The sequence below is a fragment of the Perca fluviatilis genome, chromosome 14 (genome assembly GCF_010015445.1).
Source record: "Perca fluviatilis chromosome 14, GENO_Pfluv_1.0, whole genome shotgun sequence".
Lineage (NCBI taxonomy): Eukaryota > Metazoa > Chordata > Actinopteri > Perciformes > Percidae > Perca > Perca fluviatilis.
In genome coordinates, this window is record NC_053125.1 from 392618 (window position 1) to 412945 (window position 20328).

The 20328-nt window shown below is 40.4% G+C and overlaps 8 non-coding genes across 8 annotated transcripts; all 8 read right to left on the bottom strand.

The window, feature by feature from the left end:
* Positions 1-638: 638 nt before the first annotated feature.
* On the bottom strand, positions 639-710 carry trnam-cau. Its single transcript has one exon. It is a non-coding gene; the product is annotated as a tRNA-Met (tRNA).
* A 1772-nt stretch (positions 711-2482) lies between these two features.
* trnam-cau lies at positions 2483-2554 on the bottom strand. The gene has a single exon. It is a non-coding gene; the product is annotated as a tRNA-Met (tRNA).
* A 1999-nt stretch (positions 2555-4553) lies between these two features.
* trnam-cau lies at positions 4554-4625 on the bottom strand. The gene has a single exon. It is a non-coding gene; the product is annotated as a tRNA-Met (tRNA).
* A 1516-nt stretch (positions 4626-6141) lies between these two features.
* Positions 6142-6213, bottom strand: trnam-cau. The gene has a single exon. It is a non-coding gene; the product is annotated as a tRNA-Met (tRNA).
* A 4872-nt stretch (positions 6214-11085) lies between these two features.
* On the bottom strand, positions 11086-11157 carry trnam-cau. The gene has a single exon. It is a non-coding gene; the product is annotated as a tRNA-Met (tRNA).
* A 3178-nt stretch (positions 11158-14335) lies between these two features.
* trnam-cau lies at positions 14336-14407 on the bottom strand. Its single transcript has one exon. It is a non-coding gene; the product is annotated as a tRNA-Met (tRNA).
* Positions 14408-15931: 1524 nt separating this feature from the next.
* On the bottom strand, positions 15932-16003 carry trnam-cau. The gene has a single exon. It is a non-coding gene; the product is annotated as a tRNA-Met (tRNA).
* Positions 16004-17119: 1116 nt separating this feature from the next.
* trnam-cau lies at positions 17120-17191 on the bottom strand. Its single transcript has one exon. It is a non-coding gene; the product is annotated as a tRNA-Met (tRNA).
* Positions 17192-20328: the final 3137 nt, after the last annotated feature.

Sequence of the window (20328 nt, forward strand, 5' to 3'; positions counted from 1 at the left end):
ACCAAAAACAATGGAGCAGGTGAAAGTGTTTGTGATTGGTACATAACGAATCACTTCAAGTGATCAAAAGGGATTGTCAGAATGAGCCTTTAGCAGGTGGAGACATTTCACCTTAGACACTTGTGGCAACAGGTAGCTTGTCAAATGGATATAGCAATAGACAGGATATAGACTTCACGCTGATCCAAAGCATTGCATTGCTTGCAAATGAACAGACCAAAAACAATGGAGCAGGTGAAAGTGTTTGTGATTGGTACATAACGAATCACTTCAAGTGATCAAAAGGGATTGTCAGAATGAGCCTTTAGCAGGTGGAGACATTTCACCTTAGACACTTGTGGCAACAGGTAGCTTGTCAAATGGATATAGCAATAGACAGGATATAGACTTCACGCTGATCCAAAGCATTGCATTGCTTGCAAATGAACAGACCAAAAACAATGGAGCAGGTGAACGTGTTTGCGATTGGTACATAACGAATCACTTCAAGTGATCAAAAGGGATTGTCAGAATGAGCGAAATCATGTCATTAACGGTGGAGCCATTTCACTTTAGACACTTGTGGCAACAGGTAGCTTGTCAAATGGATATAGCATTAGACAGGATATAGACATCATGCTGATCCAAAGCATTGCATTTAGCAGAGGATGGTTTCGATCCATCGACCTCTGGGTTATGGGCCCAGCACGCTTCCGCTGCGCCACTCTGCTCTTCTTTTTAGTAGAAAGGGCTGGAAAATCTGTGGTTCAAATATTGTGGGAATGTTTGGGAACCTATGGCAACCAAGGTTCCAGCAGCTTATGGGTTGCAAAGTTAAGCTTTTTGTAGACCATGCAACAATCTTTTTTGTGATTTTCCTGATTACCTCCAATAATCTTGAAGGAACCTACTGAAACAATAATTAACTGGGACATTTCACTTTGGACAATCTTGTGGCAATGGATTCTTAGTCTTTTCAAAATATGGTAATGCGATCCAAAGCATTTAGTATTAGCAGACTATAGTTTTAATCATCCTCTGGTTTCGGAGTGTTTTTTCGATTCAATAATAAATGCTTAGTTGACGTTAGACACTTGTGGCAATGAATGAGTATTTCACGTTGAACACGTGATTGTGAGTGGTCTTTTGGAAATGCGAGTACAGCAATGAAAGTTAAGAGTCGGCAAGGAGGGTACCATGTTGCCTCTTACCATTCTTGTTGCTTTACCAAGATACATTATAAGACCTCTGTGCATCTCATAGGTATGTTGGGGCATCGGATAAGTTGCTTTTACCTGGGCTGAACTTGTGAACAACCCATTTTGCATATTCACTGTAAAGAGCCATTACCCCTCCCACTGCCAACAATTGTTCCCAAAACAATAGGACATACATTTTTTGATTGGAAATGAACAGTCCAAAAACAATGGAGCAGTGTTTGTGATTGGTACATAACGAATCACTTCAAGTGATCAAAGGGGATTGTCAGAATGAGTGAAGTCATGTCATTAAGGGTGGAGCCTTTAGCAGGTGGAGACATTTCACTTTAGACACTTGTGACAACAGATAGTTTGTCAATATGGATGTAGCAATAGACAGGATATGGACTTCACGCTGATCCAAAGCATTGCATTGCTTGCAAATGAACAGACCAAAAACAATGGAGCAGGTGAAAGTGTTTGTGATTGGTACATAACGAATCACTTCAAGTGATCAAAAGGGATTGTCAGAATGAGCCTTTAGCAGGTGGAGACATTTCACCTTAGACACTTGTGGCAACAGGTAGCTTGTCAAATGGATATAGCAATAGACAGGATATAGACTTCACGCTGATCCAAAGCATTGCATTGCTTGCAAATGAACAGACCAAAAACAATGGAGCAGGTGAAAGTGTTTGTGATTGGTACATAACGAATCACTTCAAGTGATCAAAAGGGATTGTCAGAATGAGCCTTTAGCAGGTGGAGACATTTCACCTTAGACACTTGTGGCAACAGGTAGCTTGTCAAATGGATATAGCAATAGACAGGATATAGACTTCACGCTGATCCAAAGCATTGCATTGCTTGCAAAATGAACAGACCAAAACAATGGAGCAGGTGAAAGTGTTTGTGATTGGTACATAACGAATCACTTCAAGTGATCAAAAGGGATTGTCAGAATGAGCCTTTAGCAGGTGGAGACATTTCACCTTAGACACTTGTGGCAACAGGTAGCTTGTCAAATGGATATAGCAATAGACAGGATATAGACTTCACGCTGATCCAAAGCATTGCATTGCTTGCAAATGAACAGACCAAAAACAATGGAGCAGGTGAACGTGTTTGCGATTGGTACATAACGAATCACTTCAAGTGATCAAAAGGGATTGTCAGAATGAGCGAAATCATGTCATTAACGGTGGAGCCATTTCACTTTAGACACTTGTGGCAACAGGTAGCTTGTCAAATGGATATAGCATTAGACAGGATATAGACATCATGCTGATCCAAAGCATTGCATTTAGCAGAGGATGGTTTCGATCCATCGACCTCTGGGTTATGGGCCCAGCACGCTTCCGCTGCGCCACTCTGCTCTTCTTTTTAGTAGAAAGGGCTGGAAAATCTGTGGTTCAAATATTGTGGGAATGTTTGGGAACCTATGGCAACCAGGTTCCAGCAGCTTATGGGTTGCAAAGTTAAGCTTTTTGTAGACCATGCAACAATCTTTTTTGTGATTTTCCTGATTACCTCCAATAATCTTGAAGGAACCTACTGAAACAATAATTAACTGGGACATTTCACTTTGGACAATCTTGTGGCAATGGATTCTTAGTCTTTTCAAAATATGGTAATGCGATCCAAAGCATTTAGTATTAGCAGACTATAGTTTTAATCATCCTCTGGTTTCGGAGTGTTTTCGATTCAATAATAAATGCTTAGTTGACGTTAGACACTTGTGGCAATGAATGAGTATTTCACGTTGAACACGTGATTGTGAGTGGTCTTTTGGAAATGCGAGTACAGCAATGAAAGTTAAGAGTCGGCAAGGAGGGTACCATGTTGCCTCTTACCATTCTTGTTGCTTTACCAAGATACATTATAAGACCTCTGTGCATCTCATAGGTATGTTGGGGCATCGGATAAGTTGCTTTTACCTGGGCTGAACTTGTGAACAACCCATTTTGCATATTCACTGTAAAGAACCATTACCCCTCCCACTGCCAACAATTGTTCCCAAAACAATAGGACATACATTTTTTGATTGGAAATGAACAGTCCAAAAACAATGGAGCAGTGTTTGTGATTGGTACATAACGAATCACTTCAAGTGATCAAAGGGGATTGTCAGAATGAGTGAAGTCATGTCATTAAGGGTGGAGCCTTTAGCAGGTGGAGACATTTCACTTTAGACACTTGTGACAACAGATAGTTTGTCAATATGGATATAGCAATAGACAGGATATGGACTTCACGCTGATCCAAAGCATTGCATTGCTTGCAAATGAACAGACCAAAACAATGGAGCAGGTGAAAGTGTTTGTGATTGGTACATAACGAATCACTTCAAGTGATCAAAAGGGATTGTCAGAATGAGCCTTTAGCAGGTGGAGACATTTCACCTTAGACACTTGTGGCAACAGGTAGCTTGTCAAATGGATATAGCAATAGACAGGATATAGACTTCACGCTGATCCAAAGCATTGCATTGCTTGCAAATGAACAGACCAAAAACAATGGAGCAGGTGAAAGTGTTTGTGATTGGTACATAACGAATCACTTCAAGTGATCAAAAGGGATTGTCAGAATGAGCCTTTAGCAGGTGGAGACATTTCACCTTAGACACTTGTGGCAACAGGTAGCTTGTCAAATGGATATAGCAATAGACAGGATATAGACTTCACGCTGATCAAAGCATTGCATTGCTTGCAAAATGAACAGACCAAAACAATGGAGCAGGTGAAAGTGTTTGTGATTGGTACATAACGAATCACTTCAAGTGATCAAAAGGGATTGTCAGAATGAGCCTTTAGCAGGTGGAGACATTTCACCTTAGACACTTGTGGCAACAGGTAGCTTGTCAAATGGATATAGCAATAGACAGGATATAGACTTCACGCTGATCCAAAGCATTGCATTGCTTGCAAAATGAACAGACCAAAAACAATGGAGCAGGTGAAAGTGTTTGTGATTGGTACATAACGAATCACTTCAAGTGATCAAAAGGGATTGTCAGAATGAGCCTTTAGCAGGTGGAGACATTTCACCTTAGACACTTGTGGCAACAGGTAGCTTGTCAAATGGATATAGCAATAGACAGGATATAGACTTCACGCTGATCCAAAGCATTGCATTGCTTGCAAATGAACAGACCAAAAACAATGGAGCAGGTGAACGTGTTTGCGATTGGTACATAACGAATCACTTCAAGTGATCAAAAGGGATTGTCAGAATGAGCGAAATCATGTCATTAACGGTGGAGCCTTTAACAGGTGGAGACATTTCACTTTAGACACTTGTGGCAACAGGTAGCTTGTCAAATGGATATAGCATTAGACAGGATATAGACATCATGCTGATCCAAAGCATTGCATTTAGCAGAGGATGGTTTCGATCCATCGACCTCTGGGTTATGGGCCCAGCACGCTTCCGCTGCGCCACTCTGCTCTTCTTTTTAGTAGAAAGGGCTGGAAAATCTGTGGTTCAAATATTGTGGGAATGTTTGGGAACCTATGGCAACCAAGGTTCCAGCAGCTTATGGGTTGCAAAGTTAAGCTTTTTGTAGACCATGCAACAATCTTTTTTGTGATTTTCCTGATTACCTCCAATAATCTTGAAGGAACCTACTGAAACAATAATTAACTGGGACATTTCACTTTGGACAATCTTGTGGCAATGGATTCTTAGTCTTTTCAAAATATGGTAATGCGATCCAAAGCATTTAGTATTAGCAGACTATAGTTTTAATCATCCTCTGGTTTCGGAGTGTTTTCGATTCAATAATAAATGCTTAGTTGACGTTAGACACTTGTGGCAATGAATGAGTATTTCACGTTGAACACGTGATTGTGAGTGGTCTTTTGGAAATGCGAGTACAGCAATGAAAGTTAAGAGTCGGCAAGGAGGGTACCATGTTGCCTCTTACCATTCTTGTTGCTTTACCAAGATACATTATAAGACCTCTGTGTGAACAACCCATTTTGCATATTCACTGTAAAGAGCCATTACCCTCCCCCACTGCCAACAATTGTTCCCAAAACAATAGGACATACATTTTTTGATTGGAAATGAACAGTCCAAAAACAATGGAGCAGTGTTTGTGATTGGTACATAACGAATCACTTCAAGTGATCAAAGGGGATTGTCAGAATGAGTGAAGTCATGTCATTAAGGGTGGAGCCTTTAGCAGGTGGAGACATTTCACTTTAGACACTTGTGACAACAGATAGTTTGTCAATATGGATATAGCAATAGACAGGATATGGACTTCACGCTGATCCAAAGCATTGCATTGCTTGCAAATGAACAGACCAAAAACAATGGAGCAGGTGAAAGTGTTTGTGATTGGTACATAACGAATCACTTCAAGTGATCAAAAGGGATTGTCAGAATGAGCCTTTAGCAGGTGGAGACATTTCACCTTAGACACTTGTGGCAACAGGTAGCTTGTCAAATGGATATAGCAATAGACAGGATATAGACTTCACGCTGATCCAAAGCATTGCATTGCTTGCAAATGAACAGACCAAAAACAATGGAGCAGGTGAAAGTGTTTGTGATTGGTACATAACGAATCACTTCAAGTGATCAAAAGGGATTGTCAGAATGAGCCTTTAGCAGGTGGAGACATTTCACCTTAGACACTTGTGGCAACAGGTAGCTTGTCAAATGGATATAGCAATAGACAGGATATAGACTTCACGCTGATCCAAAGCATTGCATTGCTTGCAAATGAACAGACCAAAAACAATGGAGCAGGTGAACGTGTTTGCGATTGGTACATAACGAATCACTTCAAGTGATCAAAAGGGATTGTCAGAATGAGCGAAATCATGTCATTAACGGTGGAGCCTTTAACAGGTGGAGACATTTCACTTTAGACACTTGTGGCAACAGGTAGCTTGTCAAATGGATATAGCATTAGACAGGATATAGACATCATGCTGATCCAAAGCATTGCATTTAGCAGAGGATGGTTTCGATCCATCGACCTCTGGGTTATGGGCCCAGCACGCTTCCGCTGCGCCACTCTGCTCTTCTTTTTAGTAGAAAGGGCTGGAAAATCTGTGGTTCAAATATTGTGGGAATGTTTGGGAACCTATGGCAACCAAGGTTCCAGCAGCTTATGGGTTGCAAAGTTAAGCTTTTTGTAGACCATGCAACAATCTTTTTTGTGATTTTCCTGATTACCTCCAATAATCTTGAAGGAACCTACTGAAACAATAATTAACTGGGACATTTCACTTTGGACAATCTTGTGGCAATGGATTCTTAGTCTTTTCAAAATATGGTAATGCGATCCAAAGCATTTAGTATTAGCAGACTATAGTTTTAATCATCCTCTGGTTTCGGAGTGTTTTCGATTCAATAATAAATGCTTAGTTGACGTTAGACACTTGTGGCAATGAATGAGTATTTCACGTTGAACACGTGATTGTGAGTGGTCTTTTGGAAATGCGAGTACAGCAATGAAAGTTAAGAGTCGGCAAGGAGGGTACCATGTTGCCTCTTACCATTCTTGTTGCTTTACCAAGATACATTATAAGACCTCTGTGAACAACCCATTTTGCATATTCACTGTAAAGAACCATTACCCCTCCCACTGCCAACAATTGTTCCCAAAACAATAGGACATACATTTTTTGATTGGAAATGAACAGTCCAAAAACAATGGAGCAGTGTTTGTGATTGGTACATAACGAATCACTTCAAGTGATCAAAGGGGATTGTCAGAATGAGTGAAGTCATGTCATTAAGGGTGGAGCCTTTAGCAGGTGGAGACATTTCACTTTAGACACTTGTGACAACAGATAGTTTGTCAATATGGATATAGCAATAGACAGGATATAGACTTCACGCTGATCCAAAGCATTGCATTGCTTGCAAATGAACAGACCAAAAACAATGGAGCAGGTGAAAGTGTTTGTGATTGGTACATAACGAATCACTTCAAGTGATCAAAAGGGATTGTCAGAATGAGCCTTTAGCAGGTGGAGACATTTCACCTTAGACACTTGTGGCAACAGGTAGCTTGTCAAATGGATATAGCAATAGACAGGATATAGACTTCACGCTGATCCAAAGCATTGCATTGCTTGCAAATGAACAGACCAAAAACAATGGAGCAGGTGAAAGTGTTTGTGATTGGTACATAACGAATCACTTCAAGTGATCAAAAGGGATTGTCAGAATGAGCCTTTAGCAGGTGGAGACATTTCACCTTAGACACTTGTGGCAACAGGTAGCTTGTCAAATGGATATAGCAATAGACAGGATATAGACTTCACGCTGATCCAAAGCATTGCATTGCTTGCAAATGAACAGACCAAAAACAATGGAGCAGGTGAACGTGTTTATGATTTGGTACATAACCTAATCACTTCAAGTGATCAAAAGGGATTGTCAGAATGAGCTAAATCATGTCATTAACGGTGGAGCCTTTAACAGGTGGAGACATTTCACTTTAGACACTTGTGGCAACAGGTAGCTTGTCAAATGGATATAGCATTAGACAGGATATAGACATCATGCTGATCCAAAGCATTGCATTTAGCAGAGGATGGTTTCGATCCATCGACCTCTGGGTTATGGGCCCAGCACGCTTCGCCGGCCGCCCACTCTGCTCTTCTTTTTAGTAGAAAGGGCTGGAAAATCTGTGGTTCAAATATTGTGGGAATCTTATGGCAACCAAGGTTCCAGCAGCTTATGGGTTGCAAAGTTAAGCTTTTTGTAGACCATGCAACAATCTTTTTTGTGATTTTCCTGATTACCTCCAATAATCTTGAAGGAACCTACTGAAACAATAATTAACTGGGACATTTCACTTTGGACAATCTTGTGGCAATGGATTCTTAGTCTTTTCAAAATATGGTAATGCGATCCAAAGCATTTAGTATTAGCAGACTATAGTTTTAATCATCCTCTGGTTTCGGGGTGTTTTCGATTCAATAATAAATGCTTAGTTGACGTTAGACACTTGTGGCAATGAATGAGTATTTCACGTTGAACACGTGATTGTGAGTGGTCTTTTGGAAATGCGAGTACAGCAATGAAAGTTAAGAGTCGGCAAGGAGGGTACCATGTTGCCTCTTACCATTCTTGTTGCTTTACCAAGATACATTATAAGACCTCTGTGAACAACCCATTTTGCATATTCACTGTAAAGAACCATTACCCCTCCCACTGCCAACAATTGTTCCCAAAACAATAGGACATACATTTTTTGATTGGAAATGAACAGTCCAAAAACAATGGAGCAGTGTTTGTGATTGGTACATAACGAATCACTTCAAGTGATCAAAGGGGATTGTCAGAATGAGTGAAGTCATGTCATTAAGGGTGGAGCCTTTAGCAGGTGGAGACATTTCACTTTAGACACTTGTGACAACAGATAGTTTGTCAATATGGATATAGCAATAGACAGGATATGGACTTCACGCTGATCCAAAGCATTGCATTGCTTGCAAATGAACAGACCAAAAACAATGGAGCAGGTGAAAGTGTTTGTGATTGGTACATAACGAATCACTTCAAGTGATCAAAAGGGATTGTCAGAATGAGCCTTTAGCAGGTGGAGACATTTCACCTTAGATAACTTGTGGCAACAGGTAGCTTGTCAAATGGATATAGCAATAGACAGGATATAGACTTCACGCTGATCCAAAGCATTGCATTGCTTGCAAATGAACAGACCAAAAACAATGGAGCAGGTGAAAGTGTTTGTGATTGGTACATAACGAATCACTTCAAGTGATCAAAAGGGATTGTCAGAATGAGCCTTTAGCAGGTGGAGACATTTCACCTTAGACACTTGTGGCAACAGGTAGCTTGTCAAATGGATATAGCAATAGACAGGATATAGACTTCACGCTGATCCAAAGCATTGCATTGCTTGCAAATGAACAGACCAAAAACAATGGAGCAGGTGAACGTGTTTGCGATTGGTACATAACGAATCACTTCAAGTGATCAAAAGGGATTGTCAGAATGAGCCTTTAGCAGGTGGAGACATTTCACTTTAGACACTTGTGGCAACAGGTAGCTTGTCAAATGGATATAGCATTAGACAGGATATAGACATCATGCTGATCCAAAGCATTGCATTTAGCAGAGGATGGTTTCGATCCATCGACCTCTGGGTTATGGGCCCAGCACGCTCGCCGCGCCAACTCTGCTCTTCTTTTTAGTAGAAAGGGCTGGAAAATCTGTGGTTCAAATATTGTGGGAATGTTTGGGAACCTATGGCAACCAAGGTTCCAGCAGCTTATGGGTTGCAAAGTTAAGCTTTTTGTAGACCATGCAACAATCTTTTTTGTGATTTTCCTGATTACCTCCAATAATCTTGAAGGAACCTACTGAAACAATAATTAACTGGGACATTTCACTTTGGACAATCTTGTGGCAATGGATTCTTAGTCTTTTCAAAATATGGTAATGCGATCCAAAGCATTTAGTATTAGCAGACTATAGTTTTAATCATCCTCTGGTTTCGGAGTGTTTTCGATTCAATAATAAATGCTTAGTTGACGTTAGACACTTGTGGCAATGAATGAGTATTTCACGTTGAACACGTGATTGTGAGTGGTCTTTTGGGAAATGCGAAGTTACAGCAATGAAAGTTAAGAGTCGGCAAGGAGGGTACCATGTTGCCTCTTACCATTCTTGTTGCTTTACCAAGATACATTATAAGACCTCTGTGATGAACAACCCATTTTGCATATTCACTGTAAAGAGCCATTACCCCTCCCACTGCCAACAATTGTTCCCAAAACAATAGGACATACATTTTTTGATTGGAAATGAACAGTCCAAAAACAATGGAGCAGTGTTTGTGATTGGTACATAACGAATCACTTCAAGTGATCAAAGGGGATTGTCAGAATGAGTGAAGTCATGTCATTAAGGGTGGAGCCTTTAGCAGGTGGAGACATTTCACTTTAGACACTTGTGACAACAGATAGTTTGTCAATATGGATATAGCAATAGACAGGATATGGACTTCACGCTGATCCAAAGCATTGCATTGCTTGCAAATGAACAGACCAAAAACAATGGAGCAGGTGAAAGTGTTTGTGATTGGTACATAACGAATCACTTCAAGTGATCAAAAGGGATTGTCAGAATGAGCCTTTAGCAGGTGGAGACATTTCACCTTAGACACTTGTGGCAACAGGTAGCTTGTCAAATGGATATAGCAATAGACAGGATATAGACTTCACGCTGATCCAAAGCATTGCATTGCTTGCAAATGAACAGACCAAAAACAATGGAGCAGGTGAAAGTGTTTGTGATTGGTACATAACGAATCACTTCAAGTGATCAAAAGGGATTGTCAGAATGAGCCTTTAGCAGGTGGAGACATTTCACCTTAGACACTTGTGGCAACAGGTAGCTTGTCAAATGGATATAGCAATAGACAGGATATAGACTTCACGCTGATCCAAAGCATTGCATTGCTTGCAAATGAACAGACCAAAACAATGGAGCAGGTGAAAGTGTTTGTGATTGGTACATAACGAATCACTTCAAGTGATCAAAAGGATTGTCAGAATGAGCCTTTAGCAGGTGGAGACATTTCACCTTAGACACTTGTGGCAACAGGTAGCTTGTCAAATGGATATAGCAATAGACAGGATATAGACTTCACGCTGATCCAAAGCATTGCATTGCTTGCAAATGAACAGACCAAAAACAATGGAGCAGGTGAACGTGTTTGCGATTGGTACATAACGAATCACTTCAAGTGATCAAAAGGGATTGTCAGAATGAGCGAAATCATGTCATTAACGGTGGAGCCTTTAACAGGTGGAGACATTTCACTTTAGACACTTGTGGCAACAGGTAGCTTGTCAAATGGATATAGCATTAGACAGGATATAGACATCATGCTGATCCAAAGCATTGCATTTAGCAGAGGATGGTTTCGATCCATCGACCTCTGGGTTATGGGCCCAGCACGCTTCCGCTGCGCCACTCTGCTCTTCTTTTTAGTAGAAAGGGCTGGAAAATCTGTGGTTCAAATATTGTGGGAATGTTTGGGAACCTATGGCAACCAAGGTTCCAGCAGCTTATGGGTTGCAAAGTTAAGCTTTTTGTAGACCATGCAACAATCTTTTTTGTGATTTTCCTGATTACCTCCAATAATCTTGAAGGAACCTACTGAAACAATAATTAACTGGGACATTTCACTTTGGACAATCTTGTGGCAATGGATTCTTAGTCTTTTCAAAATATGGTAATGCGATCCAAAGCATTTAGTATTAGCAGACTATAGTTTTAATCATCCTCTGGTTTCGGAGTGTTTTCGATTCAATAATAAATGCTTAGTTGACGTTAGACACTTGTGGCAATGAATGAGTATTTCACGTTGAACACTTGTGATTGTGTGTGGTCTTTTGGAAATGCGAGTACAGCAATGAAAGTTAAGAGTCGGCAAGGAGGGTACCATGTTGCCACTTACCATTCTAGTTGCTTTACCAAGATACATTATAAGACCTCTGTGTGAACAACCCATTTTGCATATTCACTGTAAAGAGCCATTACCCTCCCACTGCCAACAATTGTTCCCAAAACAATAGGACATACATTTTTTGATTGGAAATGAACAGTCCAAAAACAATGGAGCAGTGTTTGTGATTGGTACATAACGAATCACTTCAAGTGATCAAAGGGGATTGTCAGAATGAGTGAAGTCATGTCATTAAGGGTGGAGCCTTTAGCAGGTGGAGACATTTCACTTTAGACACTTGTGACAACAGATAGTTTGTCAATATGGATATAGCAATAGACAGGATATGGACTTCACGCTGATCCAAAGCATTGCATTGCTTGCAAATGAACAGACCAAAAACAATGGAGCAGGTGAAAGTGTTTGTGATTGGTACATAACGAATCACTTCAAGTGATCAAAAGGGATTGTCAGAATGAGCCTTTAGCAGGTGGAGACATTTCACCTTAGACACTTGTGGCAACAGGTAGCTTGTCAAATGGATATAGCAATAGACAGGATATAGACTTCACGCTGATCCAAAGCATTGCATTGCTTGCAAAATGAACAGACCAAAAACAATGGAGCAGGTGAAAGTGTTTGTGATTGGTACATAACGAATCACTTCAACTGATCAAAAGGGATTGTCAGAATGAGCCTTTAGCAGGTGGAGACATTTCACCTTAGACACTTGTGGCAACAGGTAGCTTGTCAAATGGATATAGCAATAGACAGGATATAGACTTCACGCTGATCCAAAGCATTGCATTGCTTGCAAATGAACAGACCAAAACAATGGAGCAGGTGAAAGTGTTTGCGATTGGTACATAACGGAATCACTTCAAGTGATCAAAAGGGATTGTCAGAATCGAGCCTTTAGCAGGTGGAGACATTTCACCTTAGACACTTGTGGCAACAGGTAGCTTGTCAAATGGATATAGCAGATAGACAGGATATAGACATCATGTTGATCCAAAAGCATTGCATTGCTTGCAAAGGATGAACAGACCATAATCAATGGAGCAGTTGTGAACGTGTTTGTGATTTACATAAATCTAATCACTTCCAAGTGATCAAAAGGATTGTCAGAATGAACCTAATCACTGTAACATTAACGTGACCTTTAACTGGGACATTTCACTTTGGACAATCTTGTGGCAACAGGTAGCTTGTCAAATGTATAGCTTTCAAGATATAGTAATGCTGATCCAAAGCATTTAGTATTAGCAGACTATAGTTTTAATTATCCTCTGGTTTCGGAGTGTTTTCGATTCAATAATAAATGCTTAGTTGACGTTAGACACTTGTGGCAATGAATGAGTATTTCACGTTGAACACGTGATTGTGAGTGGTCTTTTGGAAATGCGAGAGTACAGCAATGAAAGTTAAGAGTCGGCAAGGAGGGTACCATGTTGCCTCTTACCATTCTTGTTGCTTTACCAAGATATATTATAAGACCTCTGTGGGGGTGAACAACCCATTTTGCATATTCACTGTAAAGAGCCATTACCCTCCCACTGCCAACAATTGTTCCCAAAAACAATAGGACATACATTTTTGATTGAAAATGAACAGTCCAAAAACAATGGAGCAGTGTTTGTGATTGGTACATAACGAATCACTTCAAGTGATCAAAGGGGATTGTCAGAATGAGTGAAGTCATGTCATTAAGGGTGGAGCCTTTAGCAGGTGGAGACATTTCACTTTAGACACTTGTGACAACAGATAGTTTGTCAATATGGATATAGCAATAGACAGGATATGGACTTCACGCTGATCCAAAGCATTGCATTGCTTGCAAATGAACAGACCAAAAACAATGGAGCAGGTGAAAGTGTTTGTGATTGGTACATAACGAATCACTTCAAGTGATCAAAAGGGATTGTCAGAATGAGCCTTTAGCAGGTGGAGACATTTCACCTTAGACACTTGTGGCAACAGGTAGCTTGTCAAATGGATATAGCAATAGACAGGATATAGACTTCACGCTGATCCAAAGCATTGCATTGCTTGCAAATGAACAGACCAAAAACAATGGAGCAGGTGAACGTGTTTGCGATTGGTACATAACGAATCACTTCAAGTGATCAAAAGGGATTGTCAGAATGAGCCTTTAGCAGGTGGAGACATTTCACCTTAGACACTTGTGGCAACAGGTAGCTTGTCAAATGGATATAGCAATAGACAGGATATAGACTTCACGCTGATCAAAGCATTGCATTGCTTGAAATGAACAGACCAAAAACAATGGAGCAGGTAAAGTGTTTTATTGGTACATAACGAATCACTTCAAGTGATCAAAAGGGATTGTCAGAATGAGCCTTTAGCAGGTGGAGACATTTCACCTTAGACACTTGTGGCAACAGGTAGCTTGTCAAATGGATATAGCAATAGACAGGATATAGACTTCACGCTGATCCAAAGCATTGCATTGCTTGCAAATGAACAGACCAAAACAATTGGAGCAGGTGAACGTGTTTTGTGATTGGTACATAACGAATCACTTCAAGTGATCAAAAGGATTGTCAGAATGAGCCAAATCATGTCATTAACGGTGGGCCTTTACAGGTGGAGACATTTCACTTTAGACACTTGTGGCAACAGGTAGCTTGTCAAATGGATATAGCATTAGACAGGATATAGACATCATGCTGATCCAAAGCATTGCATTTAGCAGAGGATGGTTTCGATCCATCGACCTCTGGGTTATGGGCCCAGCACGCTTCCGCTGCGCCACTCTGCTCTTCTTTTTAGTAGAAAGGGCTGGAAAATCTGTGGTTCAAATATTGTGGGAATGTTTGGGAACCTATGGCAACCAAGGTTCCAGCAGCTTATGGGTTGCAAAGTTAAGCTTTTTGTAGACCATGCAACAATCTTTTTTGTGATTTTCCTGATTACCTCCAATAATCTTGAAGGAACCTACTGAAACAATAATTAACTGGGACATTTCACTTTGGACAATCTTGTGGCAATGGATTCTTAGTCTTTTCAAAATATGGTAATGCGATCCAAAGCATTTAGTATTAGCAGACTATAGTTTTAATCATCCTCTGGTTTCGGAGTGTTTTCGATTCAATAATAAATGCTTAGTTGACGTTAGACACTTGTGGCAATGAATGAGTATTTCACGTTGAACACGTGATTGTGAGTGGTCTTTTGGGAAATGCGAAAGTACAGCAATGAAAGTTAAGAGTCGGCAAGGAGGGTACCATGTTGCCTCTTACCATTCTTGTTGCTTTACCAAGATACATTATAAGACCTCTGTGGGGGGGATTTGAACAACCCATTTTGCATATTCACTGTAAAGAGCCATTCCCCCTCCACTGCCAACAATTGTTCCCAAAACAATAGGACATACATTTTTTGATTGGAAATGAACAGTCCAAAAACAATGGAGCAGTGTTTGTGATTGGTACATAACGAATCACTTCAAGTGATCAAAGGGGATTGTCAGAATGAGTGAAGTCATGTCATTAAGGGTGGAGCCTTTAGCAGGTGGAGACATTTCACTTTAGACACTTGTGACAACAGATAGTTTGTCAATATGGATATAGCAATAGACAGGATATAGACTTCACGCTGATCCAAAGCATTGCATTGCTTGCAAATGAACAGACCAAAAACAATGGAGCAGGTGAAAGTGTTTGTGATTGGTACATAACGAATCACTTCAAGTGATCAAAAGGGATTGTCAGAATGAGCCTTTAGCAGGTGGAGACATTTCACCTTAGACACTTGTGGCAACAGGTAGCTTGTCAAATGGATATAGCAATAGACAGGATATAGACTTCACGCTGATCCAAAGCATTGCATTGCTTGCAAATGAACAGACCAAAACAATGGAGCAGGTGAAAGTGTTTTCGATTGGTACATAACGAATCACTTCAAGTGATCAAAAGGATTGTCAGAATGAGCCTTTAGCAGGTGGAGACATTTCACCTTAGACACTTGTGGCAACAGGTAGCTTGTCAAATGGATATAGCAATAGACAGGATATAGACTTCACGCTGATCCAAAGCATTGCATTGCTTGCAAATGAACAGACCAAAAACAATGGAGCAGGTGAACGTGTTTGCGATTGGTACATAACGAATCACTTCAAGTGATCAAAAGGGATTGTCAGAATGAGCGAAATCATGTCATTAACGGTGGAGCCTTTAACAGGTGGAGACATTTCACTTTAGACACTTGTGGCAACAGGTAGCTTGTCAAATGGATATAGCATTAGACAGGATATAGACATCATGCTGATCCAAAGCATTGCATTTAGCAGAGGATGGTTTCGATCCATCGACCTCTGGGTTATGGGCCCAGCACGCTTCCGCTGCGCCACTCTGCTCTTCTTTTTAGTAGAAAGGGCTGGAAAATCTGTGGTTCAAATATTGTGGGAATGTTTGGGAACCTATGGCAACCAAGGTTCCAGCAGCTTATGGGTTGCAAAGTTAAGCTTTTTGTAGACCATGCAACAATCTTTTTTGTGATTTTCCTGATTACCTCCAATAATCTTGAAGGAACCTACTGAAACAATAATTAACTGGGACATTTCACTTTGGACAATCTTGTGGCAATGGATTCTTAGTCTTTTCAAAATATGGTAATGCGATCCAAAGCATTTAGTATTAGCAGACTATAGTTTTAATCATCCTCTGGTTTCGGAGTGTTTTCGATTCAATAATAAATGCTTAGTTGACGTTAGACACTTGTGGCAATGAATGAGTATTTCACGTTGAACACGTGATTGTGAGTGGTCTTTTGGAAATGCGAGTACAGCAATGAAAGTTAAGAGTCGGCAAGGAGGGTACCATGTTGCCTCTTACCATTCTTGTTGCTTTACCAAGATACATTATAAGACCTCTGTGCATCTCATAGGTATGTTGGGGCATCGGATAAGTTGCTTTTACCTGGGCTGAACTTGTGAACAACCCATTTTGCATATTCACTGTAAAGAGCCATTACCCCTCCCACTGCCAACAATTGTTCCCAAAACAATAGGACATACATTTTTTGATTGGAAATGAACAGTCCAAAAACAATGGAGCAGTGTTTGTGATTGGTACATAACGAATCACTTCAAGTGATCAAAGGGGATTGTCAGAATGAGTGAAGTCATGTCATTAAGGGTGGAGCCTTTAGCAGGTGGAGACATTTCACTTTAGACACTTGTGACAACAGATAGTTTGTCAATATGGATATAGCAATAGACAGGATATAGACTTCACGCTGATCCAAAGCATTGCATTGCTTGCAAATGAACAGACCAAAAACAATGGAGCAGGTGAAAGTGTTTGTGATTGGTACATAACGAATCACTTCAAGTGATCAAAAGGGATTGTCAGAATGAGCCTTTAGCAGGTGGAGACATTTCACTTTAGACACTTGTGGCAACAGGTAGCTTGTCAAATGGATATAGCATTAGACAGGATATAGACATCATGCTGATCCAAAGCATTGCATTTAGCAGAGGATGGTTTCGATCCATCGACCTCTGGGTTATGGGCCCAGCACGCTTCCGCTGCGCCACTCTGCTCTTCTTTTTAGTAGAAAGGGCTGGAAAATCTGTGGTTCAAATATTGTGGGAATGTTTGGGAACCTATGGCAACCAAGGTTCCAGCAGCTTATGGGTTGCAAAGTTAAGCTTTTTGTAGACCATGCAACAATCTTTTTTGTGATTTTCCTGATTACCTCCAATAATCTTGAAGGAACCTACTGAAACAATAATTAACTGGGACATTTCACTTTGGACAATCTTGTGGCAATGGATTCTTAGTCTTTTCAAAATATGGTAATGCGATCCAAAGCATTTAGTATTAGCAGACTATAGTTTTAATCATCCTCTGGTTTCGGAGTTTTTTCGATTCAATAATAAATGCTTAGTTGACGTTAGACACTTGTGGCAATGAATGAGTATTTCACGTTGAACACGTGATTGTGAGTGGTCTTTTGGAAATGCGAGTACAGCAATGAAAGTTAAGAGTCGGCAAGGAGGGTACCATGTTGCCTCTTACCATTCTTGTTGCTTTACCAAGATACATTATAAGACCTCTGTGCATCCTATAGGTATGTTGGGACAGCGGATAAGTTGCTTTTACCTGGGCTGAACTTGTGAACAACCCATTTTGCATATTCACTGTAAAGAGCCATTACCCCTCCCACTGCCAACAATTGTTCCCAAAACAATAGGACATACATTTTTTGATTGGAAATGAACAGACCAAAAACAATGGAGCCAAAAACAGTCCAAAAACAATGGAGCAGTGTTTGTGATTGGTACATAACGAATCACTTCAAGTGATCAAAGGGGATTGTCAGAATGAGTGAAGTCATGTCATTAAGGGTGGAGCCTTTAGCAGGTGGAGACATTTCACTTTAGACACTTGTGACAACAGATAGTTTGTCAATATGGATATAGCAATAGACAGGATATAGACTTCACGCTGATCCAAAGCATTGCATTGCTTGCAAATGAACAGACCAAAAACATTGGAGCAGGTGAAAGTGTTTGTGATTGGTACATAACGAATCACTTCAAGTGATCAAAAGGGATTGTCAGAATGAGCCTTTAGCAGGTGGAGACATTTCACTTTAGACACTTGTGGCAACAGGTAGCTTGTCAAATGGATATAGCATTAGACAGGATATAGACATCATGCTGATCCAAAGCATTGCATTTAGCAGAGGATGGTTTCGATCCATCGACCTCTGGGTTATGGGCCCAGCACGCCACTCTGCTCTTCTTTTTAGTAGAAAGGGCTGGAAAATCTGTGGTTCAAATATTGTGGGAATGTTTGGGAACCTATGGCAACCAAGGTTCCAGCAGCTTATGGGTTGCAAAGTTAAGCTTTTTGTAGACCATGCAACAATCTTTTTTGTGATTTTCCTGATTACCTCCAATAATCTTGAAGGAACCTACTGAAACAATAATTAACTGGGACATTTCACTTTGGACAATCTTGTGGCAATGGATTCTTAGTCTTTTCAAAATATGGTAATGCGATCCAAAGCATTTAGTATTAGCAGACTATAGTTTTAATCATCCTCTGGTTTCGGAGTGTTTTCGATTCAATAATAAATGCTTAGTTGACGTTAGACACTTGTGGCAATGAATGAGTATTTCACGTTGAACACGTGATTGTGAGTGGTCTTTTGGAAATGCGAGTACAGCAATGAAAGTTAAGAGTCGGCAAGGAGGGTACCATGTTGCCTCTTACCATTCTTGTTGCTTTACCAAGATACATTATAAGACCTCTGTGCATCTCATAGGTATGTTGGGGCATCGGATAAGTTGCTTTTACCTGGGCTGAACTTGTGAACAACCCATTTTGCATATTCACTGTAAAGAGCCATTACCCCTCCCACTGCCAACAATTGTTCCCAAAACAATAGGACATACATTTTTTGATTGGAAATGAACAGACCAAAAACAATGGAGCCAAAAACAGTCCAAAAACAATGGAGCAGTGTTTGTGATTGGTACATAACGAATCACTTCAAGTGATCAAAGGGGATTGTCAGAATGAGTGAAGTCATGTCATTAAGGGTGGAGCCTTTAGCAGGTGGAGACATTTCACTTTAGACACATGTGACAACAGATAGTTTGTCAATATGGATAAAGCAATAGACAGGATATAGACTTCACGCTGATCCAAAGCATTGCATTGCTTGCAAATGAACAGACCAAAAACATTGGAGCAGGTGAAAGTGTTTGTGATTGGTACATAACGAATCACTTCAAGTGATCAAAAGGGATTGTCAGAATGAGCCTTTAGCAGGTGGAGACATTTCACTTTAGACACTTGTGGCAACAGGTAGCTTGTCAAATGGATATAGCATTAGACAGGATATAGACATCATGCTGATCCAAAGCATTGCATTTAGCAGAGGATGGTTTCGATCCATCGACCTCTGGGTTATTGGGCCCAGCACGCTTCGCCGTCCACTCTGCTCTTCTTTTTAGTAGAAAGGGCTGGAAAATCTGTGGTTCAAATATTGTGGGAATGTTTGGGAACCTATGGCAAACCAAGGTTCCAGCAGCTTATGGGTTGCAAAGTTAAGCTTTTGTAGACCATGCAACAATCTTTTTGTGATTTTCCTGATTACCTCCAATAATCTTGAAGGAACCTACTGAAACAATAATTAACTGGGACATTTCACTTTGGACAATCTTGTGGCCATGGATTCTTAGTCTTTTCAAAATATGGTAATGCGATCCAAAGCATTTAGTATTAGCAGACTATAGTTTTAATCATCCTCTGGTTTCGGTGTTTGCTTTCGATTCAATAATAAATGCTTAGTTGACGTTAGACACTTGTGGCAATGAATGAGTATTTCACGTTGAACACGTGATTGTGAGTGGTCTTTTGGAAATGCGAGTACAGCAATGAAAGTTAAGAGTCGGCAAGGAGGGTACCATGTTGCCTCTTACCATTCTTGTTGCTACCACCAAGATAACATTATAACCGTGTGCATCTCATAGGTATGTTGGGGCATCGGATAAGTTGCTTTTACCTGGGCTGAACTTGTGAACAACCCATTTTGCATATTCACTGTAAAGAGCCATTACCCCCCCCCACTGCCAACAATTGTTCCCAAAACAATAGGACATACATTTTTTGATTGGAAATGAACAGTCCAAAAACAATGGAGCCAAAAACAGTCCAAAAACAA